The sequence below is a fragment of the Schistocerca cancellata genome, chromosome 9, assembly GCF_023864275.1.
Source record: "Schistocerca cancellata isolate TAMUIC-IGC-003103 chromosome 9, iqSchCanc2.1, whole genome shotgun sequence".
Taxonomy (NCBI): domain Eukaryota; kingdom Metazoa; phylum Arthropoda; class Insecta; order Orthoptera; family Acrididae; genus Schistocerca; species Schistocerca cancellata.
In genome coordinates this window covers 64,752,981-64,776,518 of record NC_064634.1, presented here as the reverse complement: position 1 = coordinate 64,776,518, position 23,538 = coordinate 64,752,981, and the positions used below count along the sequence as shown (strand labels likewise).

The following is a 23,538-nucleotide window of genomic DNA, read 5'->3' as shown; positions in this document are numbered from 1 at the left end:
CAGCTTCAACACGATACCACAGTTCATCAAGAGTAGTGATTGATGTATTGTGACGGGCCAGTTGCTCGGCCACCATTGACCAGACGTTTTCAATTGGTGAGAGATCTGGAGAATGTGCTGGACAGGGCAGCAGTCGAACATCATCTGTATCCAGAAAGGCCCGTACAGGACCTGCAATATGCGACCGTGCATTATCCTGTTGAAATGTTTCGCAGGTATCTAATGAAGGGTAGAGCCACGGGTCGTAACACATCTAAAATGTAACGTCCACTGTTCAAAGTGCCATCAGTGCGAACAAGAGGTGACCGAGAGACGTGTAACCAATGGCACCCCATACCATCACACCGGATGATACGCCAGTATGGCGATGACGAATACATGCTTCCAATGTGTGTTCACCGCGATGTCGCCAAACACGGATGCGACCATCATGATGCTGTAAACAGAACCTGGATTCATCCAAAAAAATGATGTTTTGCCATTCGTGCACCCAGGTTCATAGTTGAGTACACCATCACAGGTGCTCCTGTCTGTGATGCAGCGTCAAGGGTAACCGCAGCCATGTCTCCGAGTTGATAGTCCATGCTGCTACAAATGTCGTCGAACTGTTCGTGGAGACGGTTGTTGTCTTGCTAACATCCCCATCTGTTGGCTCAGGGATCGAGACGTGGCTGCACGATCCGTTACAGCCATGCGGATAAGATGCCTGTCATCTCGACCGCTAGTGATGGGAGGCCGTTGGGATCCACCACGGCGTTCCGTATTACCCTCCTGAACCCACCAATTCCATATTCTGCTAACAGTCGTTGGATCTCGACCAATGTGAGCAGCAGTGTCGCGATACGATAAACCGCAATCGCGATAGGCTACAATCCGACCTTTATCAAAGTCGGAAACGTGATGGTACGCATTTCTCCTCCTTACACGAGGCATCACAACAACGTTTCACCAGGCAACGCCAGTCAACTGCTATTTGTGTATGAGGAATCAGTTGGAAGCTTTCCTCATGTCAGCACATTGTAGGTGTCGCCACTGGCCTCAACCTTGTGTGAATGCTCTGAAAAGCTAATCATTTGCATATCCCAGCATCTTCTTCCTGTCGGTTAAATTTCGCATCTTTAGCACATCATCTTTGTTGTGTAGCAATTTTAATGGCCAGTAGTGTATAAATTAGATACAGATCATAGAAGAAGAATACTGTATTGCAGAGTTAAACTGGCTCACTCACACAGTTTAGAGAGAAATTACAGAAAAACACTTAAGAGAAATTTCATGGAAAACTCTTTCTTAAACATATTCCTACAGCACTTTGAGATGTTTTCCCATAAAACAGACAGGAATAAAAATGAACAAAGCAAGGACAAGGGGGTGGATAACTCTTAGGATTAAAGTATCTTCTGCTAGGAAGTGAGACCTCTACCTAATTCAAAGAACAAGCTGTAATCAAGATTTGAAACAGCATTGCCACCGGTATTGTAAAATACTCTAATCAACCATTAAAAAAGGAAAACTTGTGTACTACGCCTGTGGTGTTAAGAACTGATTCAGAAGAATTTTGTGTATTAATTATACTGTGCTCTGATCAATATCTTCCACCAGAACGTAACAACATTAATCTTCCTGGTGTAGAATGATGTTTACATTCTTTACTTTTTCTACTTGCTGGGTTTTTTAATTGTAATTTGGAGTCATGGTAGATTTCTATAAATTAAGAATAAATTTTTGCTGCATACTGCAAGGATATTAATTGTGCAACTCATAAATAATTGTTATTTTTCTTTCCTATTCAATACTTCAGTTTTATTTTTTCAATTAAATAGGTGACAAGGGTAAATCTTTCAATGTAAAATCATAAATTTCTTTAATGTTTTATTGTTGCAGGGAAATGCAGTTTATTGAGAGCACTGATTCATTCTTACATACATACATAATAGACCATGTAATTTCAGAGTGTGTGTACCTCATGAAGGCTCAAACATAAGAGAACATTGAAATATGCCATGTTACGTGACAGACACAATGGAGTCATAGGCTGGCAACATTGAACAGTGGGAGCTTCTTGCGATCACAAGTTGTTGTGTGAACTGTGGTGATGGCCAATTCAGCATTTTCGGCTGTTGCAATGAAGAGTCCACTGTTAGCATGCCATGTTGCTCGTACACTAGACATGAAACAGAAAAACGTTTATGCAGTATACAATATTGTATCATACCAATAAAAAAAGCATATAAATTCGCATATAATCTTTTGAATAAATATTTAATTATTTTAATGTTGTCTTACCTGTATTTGTGTAAGTGGGAAGTACAATATAGTGAAAGTTTCATTATCTTGTCACACTACCTGCTCTAAAAACAATAATCCCAGTGTAGGCAAAGACAATTATGAAATATTATTATACAAGAAACAAACAAGAAAACCATCCAAATAGAATCGAATATGCAGAAAATAGTTCCGGCAGAAGTGATAATGCTTAGATGGCCAGTGAAATCAATGATTAATTCCTGGCAGTGGCCCAATAAACAACCAAATATACATGCATTAAATTTACTTTGGCATGCTACACAAATGAATATCAAACAATAGTTTCAAAATTATGACTCCTAAGGAGATAACAAAATTCATCAGTTCTCAAAATAGTAATAATTATGCTGGCTATGATGGGTTTTCTATCAGAATATTAAAATATTGTGCTGACTTGATAAGATTAGCATTAAGCTGTCTTTGTAATCAATCAGTGTCTCAGGGCATACTTCCTGGCAGACTTAAACATTCTGTGTATCCTTGGAGCCTTTCACAGTGGCATGCCTTAGTAAAATCTTCTCAGTTTTCAAGCTGCCATCAGGAGTAAGGAAACCACTGACTGCCAGTGCTGGCACAGTGTTCCACCTACACAATCATGACAGCAGCATCTGGAACCCTCCAGGGAGGGCCAAAGTAACACTTGAGTGGAAGGCAAGTTGAGAAGCTCATATCAGCTACAGCCAGCCAAGGGCTGAAGTGATGATTGGTGATGATGTATGAGCGAAGAATATAGTCTCTTCAAATTTTATTGTGTGTCCATTCTCCAAGGAATATTCAGCCACACTTGAATTCTCAAGCTCTCTCTGTTTACTGAGTCACACTTCCACAGCACAAAACCCTGGAACAGAGAGAGAGTAGTTTAGCCTACGTACACGCTGCCGCGTTAACAGGAGCACACCATACATACTGGGCACTCAAAGACCTACAGAGTCTTTAATGAACATAACTTACCCTCTTGGAAGCAGACCAGAACACTAGTCTCAGTCCCTGCACCTGCAGCAACATCTAATCTCGCTGGTTGTTAGCCCATGGTACAGAAGGAATGCAGATAGCTTGGCCTCTTCTACCAAGTCATGAGCCATCCTTCATTGGTGGCACCTGAAAGTGTTAGCAATATCTCCCTTCAGACTGCAGATAATCATCCGAAATAACCAAGGCACAGTGTACTAACATTTTCAGGACCACGTTCTTGTGAACAGGATGTGAGAGTGACAGTTTCCAATGTGGCACCTGATGTCATCCAGTCCTGTGGCACGCCTAGAGCTGCTACAAACCGCCCAACTCGTCTTCCTGCACATGCACCACTTTGGCCCTCTCTGGAAAGTTGCAAACCCTGCTGTTGTGCCTATCATTGTGCCAGTCCTGGGAACCAGTTTTTTTTTTCCACAAGACAATAGCAGATACAGCTATCAAAAGCTCGACTGAAAACCAATAAAATTTTGGCAGCCAGGGACTGTGGTTTTGTGTGTGTGTGTGTGTGTGTGTGTGTGTGTGTGTGTGTGTGTGTTTGTGTGTGTGTGTGTGTGGTATTTGCATAAGCCTGTGTGTATGATGAAGGGCTGTTTTGGGCAAAAGTTATGTTTGGCAGTGTTTTGTTACGCCTACCTGCAACTCAGCATTTCGGCTATATAGTGAGAAGCAACTATCCTTTTCATAATATTTACGTTGCTCCATTGTGGATTTTCAATTATTTGATTTTAAAATCTTATTAAATGTACTATGGCAACACCCATCTACAAAACTGGAGATACGTAGACCACTCTAAGTACAGACCTGTGTCAGTCCTTCCACTCTTTCCAAAAGTTTTTGAAATCTGAGCAGAATTTGTTAACTGCCTCTCAGTTTGGCTTTCTGCAAAGAAAGCAATGCAAGACCTCACAAACAACAGCTCAGCAGAGCTAAACATAAAAAATGATACTGTTGGAATATTTTGTAACCTTGTCAAAGCCTATGATTCCATGGACCACAGACTTCTAGTTGGCAAAGTGTCACGACATTAATAGCATCCCTGTTGAACGGATGAAGCCTCTTTGTCAGAATGCGTCACAGACATGGAACAAACCTCAGAGTGGGGGAATGTAAAATATGACATCTCATGTTTGTTCTAACCTATACAATTGATCTTTCAATAACTTTGAAGTTTTTGAATTGTCTTGTAATCTTTGTTGATGAAACAAGTACACTGACAACGGTTCTAAACTCAAACTTCGTAGACATAGCGTACAAGGAACCCCTTGGGTGCGAGGTCGCAAAAGGCCAATGATGTTTACGGTATTCGACACGCCACATATTGTCTGCCATGCAACAACAGTGTTGACTGCTATTGGCAACAGGGGGTGGGACTGGAGGTATCCAATGGTGAGCACAACATGAGGCTGCGAAGAGTAGTTAGACTGCTTAGTCAACGAGTAACTCGCAACAGTACTACAGTCTTAGTGGTGTTGATACAATGTAGAGCAATGGCAACGATAGCCAAAGCAAACATTGCACTGTATCTACAACAACAGTTGCTGAAGTTGACATTTCATCAGAAAGGAACCAAAGGAATTTCACATAGTGAGAAAGAAGTGACAGATGAAATATTAGTGCTCCTGCATGATGAGTCAGTGGAATGTGTGGTGTCTTATACAGGGTGTTACAAAAAGGTACGGCCAAACTTTCAGGAAACATTCCTCACACACAAATAAAGAAAATATGTTATGTGGACATGTGTCCGGAAACGCTTGCTTTCCATGTTAGAGCTCATTTTATTACTTCTCTTCAAATCACATTAATCATGGAATGGAAACACACAGCAACAGAAAGTACCAGTGTGCCTTCAAACACTTTGTTACAGGAAATGTTCAAAATGTCCTCCGTTAGCGAGGATACACGCATCCACCCTCCGTCGCATGGAATCCCTGATGCGCTGATGCAGCCTGGAGAATGGCGTATTGTATCACAGCCGTCCACAATATGAGCATGAAGAGTCTCTAGATTTGGTACCGGGGTTGCGTAGACAAGAGCTTTCAAATGCCCCCATAAATGAAAGTCAATACGGTTGAGGTCAGGAGAGCGTGGAGGCCATGGAATTGGTCCACCTCTACCAATCCATCAGTCACCGAATCTGTTGTTGAGAAGTGTACGAACACTTCGACTGTAATGTGCAGGAGTTCCATCGTGCATGAACCACATGTTGCGTCGTACTTGTAAAGGCACATGTTCTAGCAGCACAGGTAGAGTATCCCGTATGAAATCATGATAACGTGTTCCATTCAGCGTAGGTGGAAGAACATGGGGCCCAATCAAGACATCACCAACAATGCCTGCCCATACGTTCACAGAAAATCTGTGTTGATGACATGATTGCACAATTGCATGCGGATTCTCGTCAGCCCACACATGTTGATTGTGAAAATTTACAATTTGATCACGTTGGAATGAAGCCTCATCCGTAAAGAGAACATTTGCACTGAAATGAGGATTGACACATTGTTGGATGAACCATTCGCAGAAGTGTACCCGTGGAGGCCAATCAGCTGCTGATAGTGCCTGCAGACGCTGTACATGGTACGGAAACAAGGTTCTCCCTTAGCACTCTCCATACAGTGACATGGTCAACATTACCTTTTACAGCAGCAACTTCTCTGACGCTGACATTAGGGTTATCGTCAACTGCACGAAGAATGGCCTCGTCTATTGCAGGTGTCCTCGTCGTTCTAGGTCTTCCCCAGTCGCGAGTCATAGGCTGGAATGTTCCGTGCTCCCTAAGACGCCGATCAATTGCTTCGAACGTCTTCCTGTTGGGACACCTTCGTTCTGGAAATCTGTCTCAATACAAACGTACCGCGCCACAGCTATTGCCCCATGCTAATCCATACATCAAATGGGCATCTGCCAACTCCGCATTTGTAAACACTGCACTGACTGCAAAACCACGTTCGTGATGAACACTAAACTGTTGATACTACGTACTGATGTGCTTGATGCTAGTACTGTAGAGCAATGAGTCGCATGTCAACACAAGCACCGAAGTCAACATTACCTTCCTTCAATTGGGCCAACTGGCGGTGAATTGAGGAAGTACAGTATATACTGACGAAACTAAAATGAGCTCTAACATGGATATTAAGCATTTCCGGACACATGTCCACATAACATATTTTCTTTATTTGTGTGTGAGGAATGTTTCCTGAAAGTTTGGTTGTATCTTTTTGTAACACCCTGTATGTTTGAATGGGCAGACAATGTAAATGAGGAGTACAATGTTGACAAAATGTGCTTAACAAGTGAAAGTGATATTGAAACAGGTGTTGAGCCATATAGTTCATCGTTCTTGTTGGGCAAGGAGCCACAAATCCCGCCTCCAGTGGAACACAGTAAAGGGCAATCATTGTCCAAGGAGCGGGTACTAAACAAAATTACATACAGGGAAGATCATCCACAGCATAGTAAAAAAACAATTATGAACAGATTTTGAACAAGGCTACAGCAATATGAATGTGTAGCACATAATGAAAACTACAGATATTCAACAGAGGAGAAGACTTACTTCATATAAAAACTGCTTTCCGTGCATTTCAAGGATGCTCAATATAATTTACAGGATGTCCATGATAGTGACCTAGTATGTTATGCACATCAAATCATGCACGACACAGATTAAAGTGATTTCAAGGGACACACTGGATGTTTGCATAACTTCAAACATTGATACAGAATTTGAAGACGTAAGATAAATAAATGTCTAATAAAGCATCAACTTGATGATGCAAATCAAACTGCAGAATCAGCCTGACAATTTGTAGATGAGATAAACAAACCTATCCAATTGTTCAGGAAGAACATCTACATCTATATTTATACTCCGCAAGCCACCCAACAGTGTGTGGCAGAGGGCACTTTACGTGCCACGCCTTCGTGCGTACTCACATCTCTCTAATTTTACATTCGTGATCTCCTCGGGAGTTATAAGTAGGGGCAAGCAATATATTCGATACCTCATCCAGAAGAAATTTGTTTTCATCTCCAACCAGTCAGCATTTGAAGAGGAAATGAAAATGAAACAAATCCTGGAAATTAGAGGTGCCAAGAGAGTTGTATCAAGATCAACTAACATCAGTGCCTTAATGAATTCATATAAAGTTATGCTGACTTAATTTGGATGGCAAATTGGCTGCAAAATTATTTACTGTGTTGCGAGAAGTTGGAGTTGCTCTGCCCACTATGATTCTCTCTCGTGCGCTTGATCTTGCAAGTGCAGAAAGTGAGAAAATGTGCGCAAGAGTACTACAACTATGATACGGGTACTGCTTTTGCCCAACAGTTGGTCAAGAAACTTACTTTTACTCAATTCCTGGTCTGCATATAAATGATACTACTTTAGAGCAAACTATCCCTCTTGCGAAATGTGTGACATTGCACTTCATACCACCTGGAATCACCGGACAAATTCAGCATATGAACATTTGTTTCTTTCTATGTCTGTAAACCATATGATCATATATGCCTTAAAGGATAGCCAGTTTCGTGATAAGTTCCATGACAGACTGTTTCACATTTGGCTGCATGCCATCACATTTCATCAGTTCTCATCAGCCTGTTACACCAATATGATTCTCCATATGCATTCTTTAAGAGTGGATGTCCTGCACGGTCTGTAACTCCAAAGAAGTTCACTTTCAATCTTGAGGGTGCAAACCTTTGTGATCATTGTGGTGCATCAATTTTCATTTGGTGTTCATGGTGCAAGCTAACGGTTTATTTTAAACATTCCCTAAATGTCAACTATGTCCATTTTGTAAAATGTAATACATACATCCCATACAAGGTTGAACTCTGCACCTCCAGGGCACACATTTTCTGTTGCCCTCCTGATGCACAAGGTGAGTCATTAGCAGCTAATATTTTTCCTGACATAACTTTTGGAAATAAGCCTTACTAAAGATTGAACTTGCGACATCACACTTAAGTCGTTACTTGTTAAATGATAGGTGAACATGTTTATAGTTAACATGCTTACAATTAGCCATCTAATTCTTAATCCCAGAAATACTACCTTCCAATTTGAAACAAGCGAAATTGTTATGTTAGCACCAGAATTAGCACTATTAGTGAAAATATCCTAAATGAAACACCCACAGCGAAATTCTTTGTCGGACTATTGGGTACTGCATTAAAGTGGAGTCAACACTTGTAAACTAACCAAGAAGCTTGGTTTAGCATGTTCTTCCCTTAGAAGCATCTCTCATTGAATTGCAGACGAGAGTTCTGTTTTATTTTGCATGTTTTCATTCTCACTTATGTTATAAGATCATCTTCTGGGGCAGAGCACCTAAAGTAAATGAAGTGTTTAGGTAATCATACATTTTGCAGAGACAGTTATAAGGATCTTTGAATTCTTACACTCATGTCCCAGTACATTTACTCCTTAATGGTTTATGTCAATTGACAATAAAAATCAGTTTCAGATGAACTGTGATCTACTCAATCAAATATGAAGCAAGAGATTTGGAATCCTTGATAATTCAAAAGGAATTAAAAACATACGTCATTAACCACTCTTGTTACATATCATCTGAATATCTAGATTTGAGGATTGAAAAGTTCTGTTAACTGAATGAGAAGTAGCTGTGTTCACCATAAAACTGCATCACAAGTAGTAATGTACTGGAAACAGAAACAAGTAATTCAATATGTAGCCAAATATGACCTTTAAAAAATACCAGTATCATCAAGTTAATATTATGCTACCACTAGGAGATACAAAGCAGCTATTTAGTACAGACGAGAAGATCACAACTTTCAACAAAGCAGCAGATTTCTTCATAATTTAATTGATTACATTTAGCTGGGATAAGCATAAGTTGGGTGATGCTGAGGGTATTAGATTAGGAAATGAGACACTTAAAGTAGTAAAGGAGTTTTGCTATTTGGGGAGCAAAATAACTGATGATGGTCGAAGTAGAGAGGATATAAAATGTAGACTGGCAATGGCAAGGAAAGCGTTTCTCAAGAAGAGCAATTTGTTAACATCGAGTATAGATTTAAGTGTCAGGAAGTCATTTCTGAAAGTATTTGTATGGAGTGTAGCCATGTATGGAAGTGAAACATGGACGGTAAATAGTTTGGACAAGAAGAGAATAGAAGCTTTTGAAATGTGGTGCTACAGAAGAATGCTGAAGATTAGATGGGTAGATCACAGAACTAATGAGGAAGTATTGAATAGGATTGGGGAGAAGAGAAGTTTGTGGCACAACTTGACCAGAAGAAGGGATCGATTGGTAGGACATGTTCTGAGGCATCAAGGGATCACCAATTTAGTATTGGAAGGCAGCGTGGAGGGTAAAAATCGTAGGGGGAGACCAAGAGATGAATACACTAAGCAGATTCAGAAGGATGTAGGTTGCAGTAGGTACTGGGAGATGAAGAAGCTTGCACAGGATAGAGTAGCATGGAGAGCTGCATCAAAACAGTCTCAGGACTGAAGACAACAACAACAACAACAACAACAACAAGCATATAAAGCATTAGGCACTACAGTGAGCACTTAGTGTTAGTACAGTATGGAGACCAAGTATCTGTGATTTGCATCTTTCGTTAATGTATACCTCAGTTTGTTCCTCATCTATAAAGTTTTTTCCTTCTCAGTGGGATCACTGGTACAGGAATGAATGGTAGCAGAAGCCTCTTCAGGGACCTAGGGATTCTCATACTTCTGTGCCAATACATTTTATCCCTAGAGGCATTTTTGCTAGCAATAACAGTGAATTTAGGATGAACTGTGACATTAATCACTATGATACTACAAGTAAAAATAATGTCCCTACAGAAATGTATACCTGTCTATGGATCAAAAGGATCAAAAGTCATTTAACAAGTTGCTGGGATACATCAAGTAGGAATCTGAGAATTCCCAGAATTTGAAAAACAAAAAGAGTATTTCGTAACCTATTCCTACTATAGATTATTAATATATTTGAACTTGTGGATTTAAACTGTGGTTAACAGTTATTTTCATATTAATACAATTGGAATTTGCCAGTATCCAACCATCGGATAATTTTCTGTGTAAAGTTACATAGATACTCAGCTTGAAATATACGAATACTGTTAGAAATTCCATTGGCATGCTGCTCACAAACTTGAAAGAACAGAGTGCCAGAGCATGAAATATCATTATACCTACATCTACATCTGCACACTGCAAACCACCATATGGTGCATGGCAGAGGGTATGTTTGACCACTAATAGTCATGTCCTTCCCTATTCCACTCACAAACAGGGTGAGGGAAAAATATTTATATGCCTCCACATGAGCCCTAATTTCTCTTATGTTAAGTAACGTGAAATGTACGAGGTGGGGCAATAAAGTAATGAGGCTGATGTAAAAAAAAAAAAAAAAAAATTGTTGCTTCCTGTTTTAGTCCAGTTTAGTGCTGTCTGCTTCAAAGTAGTTCCCTTCTGATTGCACATACTTTTTCCAGTGCTTCTGCCATTGATGGTAACATTTTTGGAATTCATCTTCTGTAATATCCTCCAAGATCCTTGTCACAGCTTTTTGGACATTTTGTGTTGTTTGAAAATGGTGTCCCTTGCCTGCCGTTTTGACTCTTGGAAAAAGAAAAAAGTCGCGCGGAGTGATATCTGGTGAATAAGGTGGCTGTGGTAGTATTGGAATTTGTTTTGAGGTTAAAAATTGCTATACTGATAGAGCAGTATGGGATGGCGCATTATCATGATGCGGACTCCAGTTATCAGCAATGTTGGCACAGACACGAAGAACCCCTTTTCGAAGTCTTTCTAAAATTTATTTGTTGTAATATTGGTTAACTGTTTGTCCAGGAGGCACAATTCAGGATTGATTTCCGCTTGCTCCAACAAATTGGCTGCCACACTTTTCCATGTTTCTCGCTGTTGTAGTGTGAGATTTTTGGGGACAATTTTGTCACAAATCTTTCTCATACCAAGATCTTCAGTTATTATTAGATGAACTGTTTCTCAATTGATGTTCAGTTCTTCTGCAATCATTTTCACAGATAATATTCAATCAGATCATACGAGTTCACGCACCCTGGCCAAGTTGCCATCCGTACGTGAGGTTGATGGTCGTCCACTGCGGTCTTCATCTTCAACATTCGTTCTGCCTTCACTAAACATTTTATGTCAATGAAAAACTTGAGCTCTTGACATAACATCCTCTTCAAAAGCCTTCTGAAGCTTACCCTAAGTTTTCATCACGTTTTGACCCAATTTAACGCAAAAAGATATGGCATACCATTGTGCAATATTATGAGGTTCCATTTCCGTGACGAGAGATACAAACATGTGTTAACTTATTACAGCACAACTCATGACTGAGCAGTTGCATCGATGTGCCGCATGGACTAGAAGCAGCTTACAGATGAAGGTCAAAGATATCGTGAAGGCTGCAGGGTTGCCACATCTCGCAAAGAAAATCAGTCTCATTACCTTATTGTCGCACCTCGTATGCTGGTGGCAACAGAATCATCTGCGATCAGATTCAAATGGTGGTTCTCTGAATTTTTTCCTTGAGAAGAATGTTGCCTTCCCTCCAGGGATTCCCATTTGAGTTTCCGAAGTACCTATGAACACTTATGTGTTGATCAAACACAATAGTAAAAAAATCTAGCAGTCTGCCTCTGAATTTCTTCAGTGTCTTTCTTTAATCTGAGCTGGTGGGGACAGCAAACACCAAAGCAGTATTCAAGAAAGGATTGCACTAGTGTTCTATATGCAGTCTCCTTTTCAGATGCAACACACTTTCCTAAAACTCCCCCAATAAACTGAAGTTGACCATCAGAAACCACTGGTTTGACAAAAAACACATGACAACAGAAAAAAATGTGAATCATTAAGTATTAAACCCAATTATGGAGCCCACCTAGAAAAATTTCAACACCTAATGTGATGCCCACAATCTGCAAAATTTTTTAAACTCAGTACAGTGAACAGCTTGTGGATTATGTTGCAGATTAAACACGTAATGAGAACAGTTAAAATAAGATTATGATGAGTCATCTGACAAAACTTTCATCTCAACAAAAACTGCCCACCTTTCAGGCTGATTTTCATTGAAGTTTATAATTCTCCTTTTTTCATCCCCAACGTCAAGAAGACCAAAGTTGCAACCATACTCTACCACAAGCATCTAATCGAGTTCACAGAAAGCGGAAGTTCTGAAAAATGTTGGTAGGTGCCGCCACAACTAACTTCTGCCGTCAAATAAATGTAGCGCTACACAGGCATGCTTTGCAGGCACATAGATAAATACTGGTACCAAAACCTCTGCGTCAGTAAATAAATTAAGAAAAAAGGTAGAAGACGACCTTTTTTCTCCGCCCCGAGTTTTGACAACTGCATTCTCATACATTATCCAACGAAGTAAATAGAAATTCCTTATTGTTCAACTTCGAATGTAGCAGCCTTTCAAATATTCGTAGCAACAAAAATAAATTTCTTTACACAAAAATACCAACAATGCTTAAGGCTTTAGGATTGTTGCATGAGTTAATACACTGGGGCTCATTAAGATTTCACATAGCAGCACCTATTGCTCTGTGGAATTTTGTGAAGTGCTTGTTGGTGTTAGTGAACCACAATGAACAACTTTCATTATACTACCAAATTTGAGGGGGGAGTTATTTCTTTTAAGGAATAAAGTTCTAATCGTGCTGCAGGTCTGCGATACAGGATTGATCAGAGCAATGTCAGGCAATGGCGACTGCAGAGAGACAAATTATTTGAATGTTCAAGTAGCAGGAAAGCATTTAGTGGGACAAAGTGTGGCCAATATCATGCACTAGAAGTGCTTTTAAATGAATTTGTTAAGGAACAGCGTCAGAAATTCCTGCCTGTGAACGACGAAATTTTAAAAATTAAGGTACATGAAATTGCTAGAGAGCAAAAAGACGAAAATTTTAAGGCTAGTCGCAGCTGGATTGATCTGTTTATGAAACGCTGGGATTTTTCACTTCGGAGGCGAACTTTAGTTGCACAGAAGCTGCCGAAAAATTATGAAGAAAAACTTGTGGAATTTCAGTGCTTCATGATTAGGCGGTGCACAGAAAAGCAATACCTTCTTGGTCAGATGCTGACCAAACTCCAGTATATTTTGACACACCAAAGGAAAGAAAGACATAAGTGTTCTTACATCAGTGGTGAAAAACAGCAGATGTCCGTCATGCTTGCTTGCACAGCAGATGGACATAAATTACCCACATTCATAGTTTTCAAGCAAAAGACTTTACCAAAATCGGAAGTGTTTCCAAAAACTGTAATTGTACAAGCAAATGGAACTGGATGGTTTTCGGAGGACATGGTGCTGGAATGGATTAGGCGTGTGTGGAATCGTCCTGGCACAATGCTTAGTTTACGCAATCTGTTGGTATTAGATGCATACGCAGACCATACAACACCTGCAGTAAAACGAAAATTGGGGAAAGCAAAACGGACTTGGCAGTAATTCCAGGCGGGATGACGTCAATTCTGCAACCACTTGACGTCTGTTTGAATAAACCATTTAAGGACAAGCTTAAACGCATATGCACAGACTGGCTTTCGAAAAGCGACAGGCAACTGTCACTAACAGAATGCATAAAACGAGCAAGTTTGTCGCAGATGTGCCAATGGATTTATGATGCATGGAAGGGTGTTCCAAATCAGACTGTGCAACAAGCATTTAAAAAATGTTCGATATCCAGTACACTAGATGGTATGGAGGACGACGCTCTGTATGAATAAATGAGCAACAAAGAATCGAGTGATAGTGATTCAGAATCATGACTGATATTTTAAACATTTCGTACAAGATGTATTGCAAACATAATAAAATTTTGTTTTAAATTTCAGAGTTTAATTTCTATTTCATTCTTATTTTATAAGTGTTGCTACTCTGCATTGTGGAGGATAGAAAAGCGTGGAGAGCTGCATCAAACCAGTCTACGAACTGAAGACTACAACACACACTATTTATTTGAAGTCATCACTAAAAATCTACTACGAAAATCCGACTGGCAAGATTGGGATGTGTGTCAATATGGCCAACTCTACGTTCTGAATTTTTTCCTACCTGTGGCAAGAGATGGTTGCTAATAGGAACTTTTATGAATCTTGAATCACATCCAGTGTTCTCTTCACCATAAGAATAATACGAATGTAAACATTATGCCATGTATTCTTTCGTGTTTGCTGCTATCTCATTTAAATCCTATCTGCTTAATAAACTAGGAAACTAGAGTGAGACAACAGCAAATGCGGAAGTATATACATATCAAGTCATGTTTATAATCGTATTATTCTTATGCTGAATAGTGATACAGTCAGAAATGAAGCACGGGAACTGACTTGGTTTTTAAATCTAAGATGACTAATTTCTGTGCAGAATGTAATGTACTAAAGAGGCGCCTGCAAAGATTTTCGAACGGAGAAAAATTTTTGCTAAAGTCTCGTTCAGAACATCATCTATCACATGCAGTCTATTATTTGGTTCTTGTTGATCATTATCAAAGAAATAAGCAGTGTAAGTAACAACAAATAGCAGTCTCTTGACATTGTTCCACTACTGAGACAATTCCTCTTTTTTTTTTATTATTGTAAGCGGCGGTAGCGCACACAAAAGCAAGCCATGCCGCGAGCGGCGACAGGTCGTAAACACTCATTATCAGAATGCGACAAACAATGCATGACAGTACTATAATGCATTTTCAGCTTAGAGTGACGTAAACATCTATAACAGAGATAACGGCACATATCAGGTCAAAGCAAAATAAGCAATTGATTCAAACCAGACGAAGCACGTCAAAAAGGAAGGGTACCTGTATAAATACGGACGGAGCGCCTGACACATAGCAATGGTTACCTGGTAAAGCTTAACTGCTAAGCTTACGACTGGAACCAAACTACTGTAGCTGTATCTTCATCCATTCGTCCTAAACTTTTGTCTCATGTTACAGTGGACCAACTCTGTTTCGATTTGGAGGTGCAGTCTAAAAGTTTCCTCTCCCCTTGAATTTTGAGTCTCAAATTTCAGGTGCGATCCCTCCCCCCCTTGACTTCGAGTCTCATTTATCAGATGTGGCTTTGATTTAAGTGCGGCTTAGATTCGAGTAAATACAGTATTTATCTCTTTGCATGTCACACAGAGAACGTCAAATTTTACAAAATGTAAATTGCCAGAGTGGAAACTAAATGCAAAAGGTTGTGAGGGAGGTTCATGAAAGATTGTACTTTTATTCTGATATGTGTATTTTTATATCCTGACATTGTGGTAGAGGCATCTTCCATGCAAAAGCACTGTCTTTTCTGACCATACAAATAACATTTCATCGCTTTTTTTGCCTGTGGTATCAGACGCCTCTCACTCCTGGCAGTGGCAACACCACTGGAGAAAGTAGGCATGTGTCAAGAAACAAAATTATTCTGCTTCATTTTCTTGTACATTTATTAACCTCATCTGACATCCTGCAAACTAGTAATTTATAACAAGGAAAGTTACTGTTGTTCATTACCACTTGCACAGTGGCTACGTAGTAACTTTTTACAGGAACCTCTACAGGAAAAACGTATTCCTTATCCAACCTCCATAACTCGGACATGTTGACCAATAAGCTAGACCTGCATAGGGAGGAGTGGGGTTCAAGTCCCTGCCTGACTGCCCAGATTTAGGTTCTCGACTGTTCCCATCAGTCATTTAATACTAATGCTGGGTCATTCCTCAAAAATGATTCAGCTGATTTTCTTTGCCATCCTCGAACAATTTGATTCCATGTTCTGTTTGATAATTAACTTGCCAATGGCGAGTAGTTAAGCTATGATCTGTAATGGCTTTATGGCTGGTACTACAAATAACACGGTGTGAACAGTTTTGCAAGTAACAGCATTTACTTCTGCTATTCCTGCTTAGTATTTACAACACACATCTATTAAATAATGATGGAGAGATTTATTAGGAGATCAGTAATCCCATTCAGAATGACAGTAGGTGGCCGGGAATTTAATGTTGTCACCATACTCAGAAAATAACTGAATTGCTCGGGTGAACACAACAGTAAGTGCTAATGCTGTGTATTTTGAGTTACAGGATAATTGAACAGTAGAATATTATACATCAGGAAAAAGTTCTCATTCACTCAACAGAAGCTAGGGTGACGCTTCATGGTAAATGCCAGTGGCTGTCTGCCATGGGAACATAATGGCAAGTGACAGGTAAAAGGACTGGTGCTAAGAAGGATCCATCTACGTTTTCCAAGAGTTACAAGAAAATGAAGAAGACGTACTTAGTGATCCTGTTGTCTCTGACTAGGATCCTGAGTACATACCCAATGAGTCAGAGGTATGTAAATTTGCAAATCTGCTACACTTAGTATGTTTCACAAACATGATGAGAAGTGCATGTACATCCATTATGTACCGGAAATGCATGAAATATAAGGTTACCACTGAATGTCTGCTCTTCAAGGCTTTATGATGTGTGTGTGTGCATATTTTTTCATTTATATTTGTACAAATAATAATACACTCTACGAAAAAAATTAATGATGCAACAAGAAGGAATTATCCGAATGGGGCAGAAATCGGCAGATGTGATGTACATGTACAGACAAACAAACATTTATAATTTCAGAGAAAATGGAGGATTTATTCAAGAGAAAGAGCTTCACAAATTGAGCAAGTCAATAACGTGTTGGTCCACCTTTCGCCCTTATGCAAGCAGTTCTTCAGCTTGGGACTGATTTACAGAGATGTTGGATATCCTCCTCAGGGAGATCACTGGAGGGCCCTGTCCATAATGAGGTGGTTGTCTATGAGATAATGAGTAATCGAATAACCAGATGGGTGGGATCTGATGCAGCTACACTGTTTAATGCTTCGAGTGGGTTGTAATTGTGCGGTAACATCTGTCCGTGGCAACAGTATGATGTAATGAAAGTTTATTTCATTACTGTTTTATTAGACAGTGCTTTAGCTTATATGATGTAAGTTTTTTCCACCACTGATGTAAAAGGATTGACGAATACTTGATCTATCCTTTTATAAGTCGACTGCAATGCACTATTACAGAAACCAGCTGCTGTTTCCATGTTCTCTCGTCGTCCTCTTATTCCCCTCAGCAAGTGTGTGGCTCGCCCCAAAAATTTTTGAAAAAATAATGTGACAACACTTGTCTGAGGCTTTACTGCCTTCATGTTCTCTCTCTACCTCACAATTTAATGCTTATTGTGCACATGGAATATACGATACTCTTGTTCAGGACCTCCTTGTCTCATCTTTACCCAAGCATGTGACACCTAACATTCCCAGACGTGATCTACACATTACAACCCTTTCATTTTTTCCATTTTAGAATGTCTCGGCCATACAGACTTCCAGTGCAGTCATTTCATCAACTCCCGTGGTCCATGGAATTTATGCACAAACTTCTCTGATTCTTTGGTTCTTACCTGAAATTTCTTGTGCTTGAAATCCAGTACTAGCTGATGCTCCCCCACCCAATCTAAACATACTAATATAGGCACATTTACTAAATTTTCCACTGCCAAAAAAACTTTGAAAGAAGGTAACATTACCTTAAGAAAAGTCTACCATGGTCTCCTACTGCACTGGCTTACTTTTGAGTCTAGTTATACCAATAATGTCCACTCTTTACACCGGCAGTGTGGGATAACTTCCCTCTTGATTGATTTCGTTAAACAATGAGTGATTTATCATCCCTGCCTCACAAGCAGAATCCAAAATAAAATCCACTCTTTTCTGGGCAGTCTGTCTACTAAAGACAGGCTTAATCAATAACCCCAACCCAATGCCATCAGGTTCTTCACAAAATTACTCTCTAAGCATCCTTTCTTCATGTAGGTTGACCTTTCTCACATATTTGGACCCTCAGTTACTACTACCCACTGGTCCCACACTTTTCCCATTCAGTATTGCCCCATTGCTCATTGGCAGGTTTACATTAGCATCCTCTTGGTTGTTGGTTATCAGTCTAGGATTACTGGTACCTTCTTTCTTTCTATTCTGGTCCTGCGTTCACTCCTGGACCTCACTACAGTGGGTGATTAGGCCCAGTAGGCCCCTGTAGCTATTTTGGTTTAATTTCTATTACCCTGCCTAATACCCTGGGATTTAAACGCACACGTTGGAAGAGAAAGACAAGGCTGCAAAAGTGTGCTTGGACCAGAGGGTTGGGGCTGCCGAAATGAGGAAGGTGAAAGACTATTGGAGTTCTGTCAAAGGAATGGCTTGCTGGTTGGGAACTCTTGGTTCAGGAAAAGGGAGAGAGCCACAAGATTACCTGGTACAGTCTTAAGAGAAAGTCGATAGTTGACTACTTCCTGTCTGACAGTGAGATGAATAGGAACATCACTGACATTAAGGTAATACCATCAGAGGCTGAATTTCTGTGTAAATTCTAGAATCACTCAGCCTTCTACCATCTCGAACACACAATATTCTAGATACGAGTGTGGGATGGTAAAATCCTACCTACTGCACATCATATGTTTGTGTGTGCAGGTTTAAAATCAGTTGCGTGAAGAAAGTAGACGCAGTGGTTGAACGGCACCGACAAGTACTTGTCAGACAATCCATAGAGGTTTAGTGTGTGTGTAAGAAAGAACCATGGAGTTTTTATGCCACTCTGTGGTTATTATGTCGTTGACTATTGTTATGTGAAACAAGAACAGTTGAAACAGTAGTCTTGTAGACTCTTGACTCAGCCTTGGTAGAGGCAAGACGTATTTTTGGATTCATTTTGAGAAAGTCATGGTTAGTCAAGCCAATTTTCTTTTAACTGTAACTCATTTTGCTTCTAATGTTTGACGGTATGAGGTACGTACAGAAAGTTGCAAATGTATGTTGAAAGCGTGAATTACGTTGTGCATGAAAGTCAAATACATCGTTAACTGACGAAAAGGAAAGTTCGTATGTCTACTCATTTTATAAGTAGAAAGTGGCTTAAAAGTTCCTGTACCTAGCTCTATTCGATGGAGAAGACGTCAAGAGATTTTCCAGCAGCCGACTATCCCGTAAAGAAGAGGGGCTGCAAAATTCCAAGTCAGTCACCTTGTAAAGAAGTGGAATGTGGTTTTGTGGAAATAAATCAGTATAACACACACACACTTTAAGATGTCACAAAATGTTAGAATGTGGTGACCTGTGTGAAAGGTCCGAAAAAACATGAATTTTCAGTCAAAAATGAGAAAAGAATCTGTTGCATGTTGCCATAGCAACTGAACATAATATGACAAGGGATTTACTCTGAGACACTGGAATATGTTCAAGTGTCTAATGGAGCAAAATTCGAATGAAAAATGGTGAAGACATGAAAAATTCACAATTATAAAACAGCAAAGATGATTTCAATGTATTTGATTAAGAAGAAATACGCATAGAACGCTTCAACCAAAAAGATACAGTGCGGGGAGTATACAGCTTTCACACACGTCGAGGGGATGCAGACGCTGAAACCAACGTACATCCGACGCCACCAGCACCAGCTGCTGTTCACCAGCGCTGACCTGCCTCCACATCCGCTCACCTACTCTACGAGAATTCTACGCCGGGTTAGTGTGAAACAAAACTTCATTACTTTAGTACGAAGTGGTACAAGATAGTGTCGAGTGAACTTTTATTGTGTCATCATCATATTTTAAGTTAGTTTTAAATGCTTACTAGAGCTAAAGCATATAGAAGTATGGAGAATATACAACAAGTTGAGGACACTTAAGAACTGGCCATGAAAGTTAGCAAGAAAGTGCCTGACTGGGCTGAGTTGATAAAATTAATCAATGCTCAGAGTGCGACCCTAGGGTTGGTAAATTCTCAATTAAATGCTCAAAGTCTTAAGTTAAATACATTAGATTCGCAATTAAATACCCAGAGTGAAGCATTAAATGCTCAGGGAAACACTAAATATTCAAACAACAAATTTGGGTTTGTCGAGTCCCAAGGTCGACTCTCAAAGTGAAGAATAGTAATCTGCGCAAGGGCATGGGCGCTTTGAAGACTGAGTTCGATGCAATAAGTACTGAAGTAGAGAATTTAAAAGCAGACCTAAGAAATGAGTTGACAAACTCTTTGACTACTCATATAAATCATATGTTTACCGACCTTCGTCAGAAACAGAATGATACCTTTCAGGATTTGTCAAAAAGGTTAGACCTTAGCATTGAGAACAAATGTAATAATGTAGAATCCGAACTTATTGAGAAGTTAGGCTCTTTTGAAAACGTGTACAATATTAAGTATAATTATGTAAGACGTGGGTTGTATACTTTGCAAGAGAGTGTAGATAAGCAGATTGAGTTAACGCCAATTGTTCAGTCACAAATTACAGGTGTCAGTACACGGGTAGACAATGTAGAAAGACATTTCAAAGAGAAAGTAACTAACTCTGATATTAAAAATGCAATTAGTTTGGAGGAACAATTTGGGGAAATTTATAGATCGAGAAATTACTGAGGGAATAACATCTGTGAACGTATTGCCTTTTCCTTCTTCTGCCAGGAAGAGTATAGAGAACTGTGGACAAAGTAGAAGACAAAGTAGAAGACAAAGTAGAAAAAAGGGTAACTTCACCTAATGTTGTATTAACTAGTGAAGCTGTGACTGATTGACAATGGGGAGCTAATTCAGGGTTATCTAGACAGTTCCCTAAATTTAGGCCAGATGGAAATGTACACCCGGCCCATTTCTTAAACAGATTTAATCACGCTTTACCAAAAAATTGGGAAGATTCCAAGAAGACCGAATTTGCTGTGGGGTACCTTTTAGGGGAAGCCTTAGAATGGAGTACAGTAAATATTGAGAATTTTTCTTCTTGGGAGGACTTTCAAAAGAAATTTAAAGGAAATTACTGGTCTGCCAGTGCACAAGAAAAGTTAATATCAGATCCATGGGACCCGGGGAGAGTCATCTATCCCCCAGGGACATTAACATTCTGAGTTAACGGGAGTGACTACCGTCAGATCCCAAGTTGTTTTCAGTGTTTCTACCGAATAGTTTTCCCTGCATCAAATTCCTTTAAATTCTAAAACTATCCTATAATCTTATTGCTTAAAAAAACTGAATATGATCATAAAATAGAGAACAACTTAGAGAACTTACGATAATCACAGAAGGAAAAAAATGTGATTTCTAGACGAAATAAATTGAATAGAGCATTATATTTGTGGAAAATATAATATGATGTAACTAGCTGAACAACTGTTATACCATAGTGTATAGATTTTCTATTTTGTATAGAGTATTTTATGCCTTTTATGAAATGTGATCTAGATGGGAGGGGTTGTATAAATTTTGAAAGGGGTGGGTATTGTGGCTAAAAGCTTGATTTACAAGAACAGATAAATCATGATAGCATAAAACACACATCACACCTTTCAAACAACCCTCACAACCAAGTGTGCCTTATTCTTCTTCATTTTCCATTTCCATAGGGTGGCTAGGATTTCTTTCGGGGACCTCGAGGGTGAAAGTGGAACAAGTCCATTCTGTAGGAGACAATTTAACACCAAACCTCCTCCAGCATCTCATTCGAGTACCTGAGAGGTAGGGATCCTCAGGAAGGGGGGTGGGGAGGTTTTCCTGTCTTTGGGGCTATCTTTTTTCTCTTCTTTGATCCTAGCAACCACATCTATTTCTTCCTTTTTTACTTATCATCTTGAGGACCTGTCTATCTTTTCCCTCTTTCCATACTCATAAACTTCTATCGCCGAAGTCCTTCCTTATTTCCGTGGCTACGAATAACCTACATCTTATCTTTAGATAAGAACGCTGAAGAATCAGACTACATGAACACACATCCACATATAGACAAATCTACACTTCTATACAAACATTAAAGTCAATAAGACAAAGCCTGTCATGATGTGAGAACTGCCAGGTGTTGTAGGGGAAAAGGTGTGTACATAGGGAATTTCACACATATATGGGGAGTTATGACGGTTCTACACCGAATATACATAAGGAGAGGTGCCCATACATAACAAACAGTTATAAAATAGTAATGAGTGATGGATAAATAAGAAAAAGGCATGAGCAACATCAGTGCAATAAAAACTGATGAACTGAAGGATAGGGAGATGTCAGTAGTATATATAGACATAATATCTATTGAAAGTATAGAAGTTGATAAGTAGAGGAGGACTCTAGGGAGTGAATGATATATTAAAGAATGAATGCGAAGCTTAAAATAGATTTATACCTTCACCCAAAGATACTTAATTATGGTATACATAGAAATGTATATTAAGGTAATGAACCGTGAATTCTACTCAGAATGGATAAGGGGGGCGTACCCGGCATTCACTAAGTATAAAGGGCAGGCGTACCTACATGGAGATAGGACGATCTGTGGCCTAAAAAATAGAGATGTTTTGTAAGGGGCATACCTACCAGAATAGAAAGAGGAACTGCTATCATAAGGTCAACCCACAAGCAAGGAATAGGTGCTGGTCCTAAAAGAAGGGGACAGTATCATGACAAAAGTCAAATTTTATAGGAATTATCCTGGAAAGTGTAAATTCTGTGAACAACTAGCATTATTATGTTTCGTGGAAGTAAATTAGTGTCAAAAGAACACTTTCATTTCGTCCAGAGTTCCTCCAAGCCACAAAATGGTTCAAATGGCTCTGAGCACTATGGGACTTAACATCTGAGGTCATCAGTTCCCTAGAACTTGAACTATTTAAACCTAACTAACCTAAGGACATCACACACATCCATGCGCGAGGCAGGATTCGAACCTGTGACCAGAGCGGCCAGCTCCAAGCTACAATTAACGAAAATAATACACACTAGGAAAAAGGTAGTACAAAAAGATAAGAACAGAAAATAGATTACCCATGTGTCATTTTTCGATTGAAAAAGGAAATAAAGAACAGAAAAAGCGTCCTCACAATTCCTCAATAGTAGTAAAGTTGACTGAAACCATGAGTAAATGCTCATGTCTTAATAACAAAGTAAAATAAGAAAAGAATACAGAAACAATAAGCAAAAGATTGTTCCAGAGAGGACAGAGAATTGTTATGGAAAGGAGGGGATATGTACATAAATATAAGTAAAAAACTGTATACTGTTAAAATATGAAGTGTTATTATGAGTGATATTATTTGTGTAATGATTATATATAAAATATTGCATGTTCTATCTGAGGGGGGATATGTAGTGATTCGAGAATTTCTGTGTAAATTCTAGAACCCCTCAGTCTTCTAACGTCTCAAACACACGATATT

At 39.4% G+C, this 23,538-nt stretch overlaps 1 long non-coding RNA gene across 1 annotated transcript in view; it reads right to left on the bottom strand.

The window, feature by feature from the left end:
- Positions 1–2,521: 2,521 nt before the first annotated feature.
- The window catches only part of LOC126100305 (uncharacterized), a 43,332-nt gene continuing 22,315 nt past the window's right edge, over positions 2,522–23,538 (bottom strand). The window contains exon 3 of the long non-coding RNA XR_007522148.1: positions 2,522–3,402. This is a non-coding gene — a long non-coding RNA (uncharacterized LOC126100305). The remainder of the gene's footprint in view (positions 3,403–23,538) is intronic.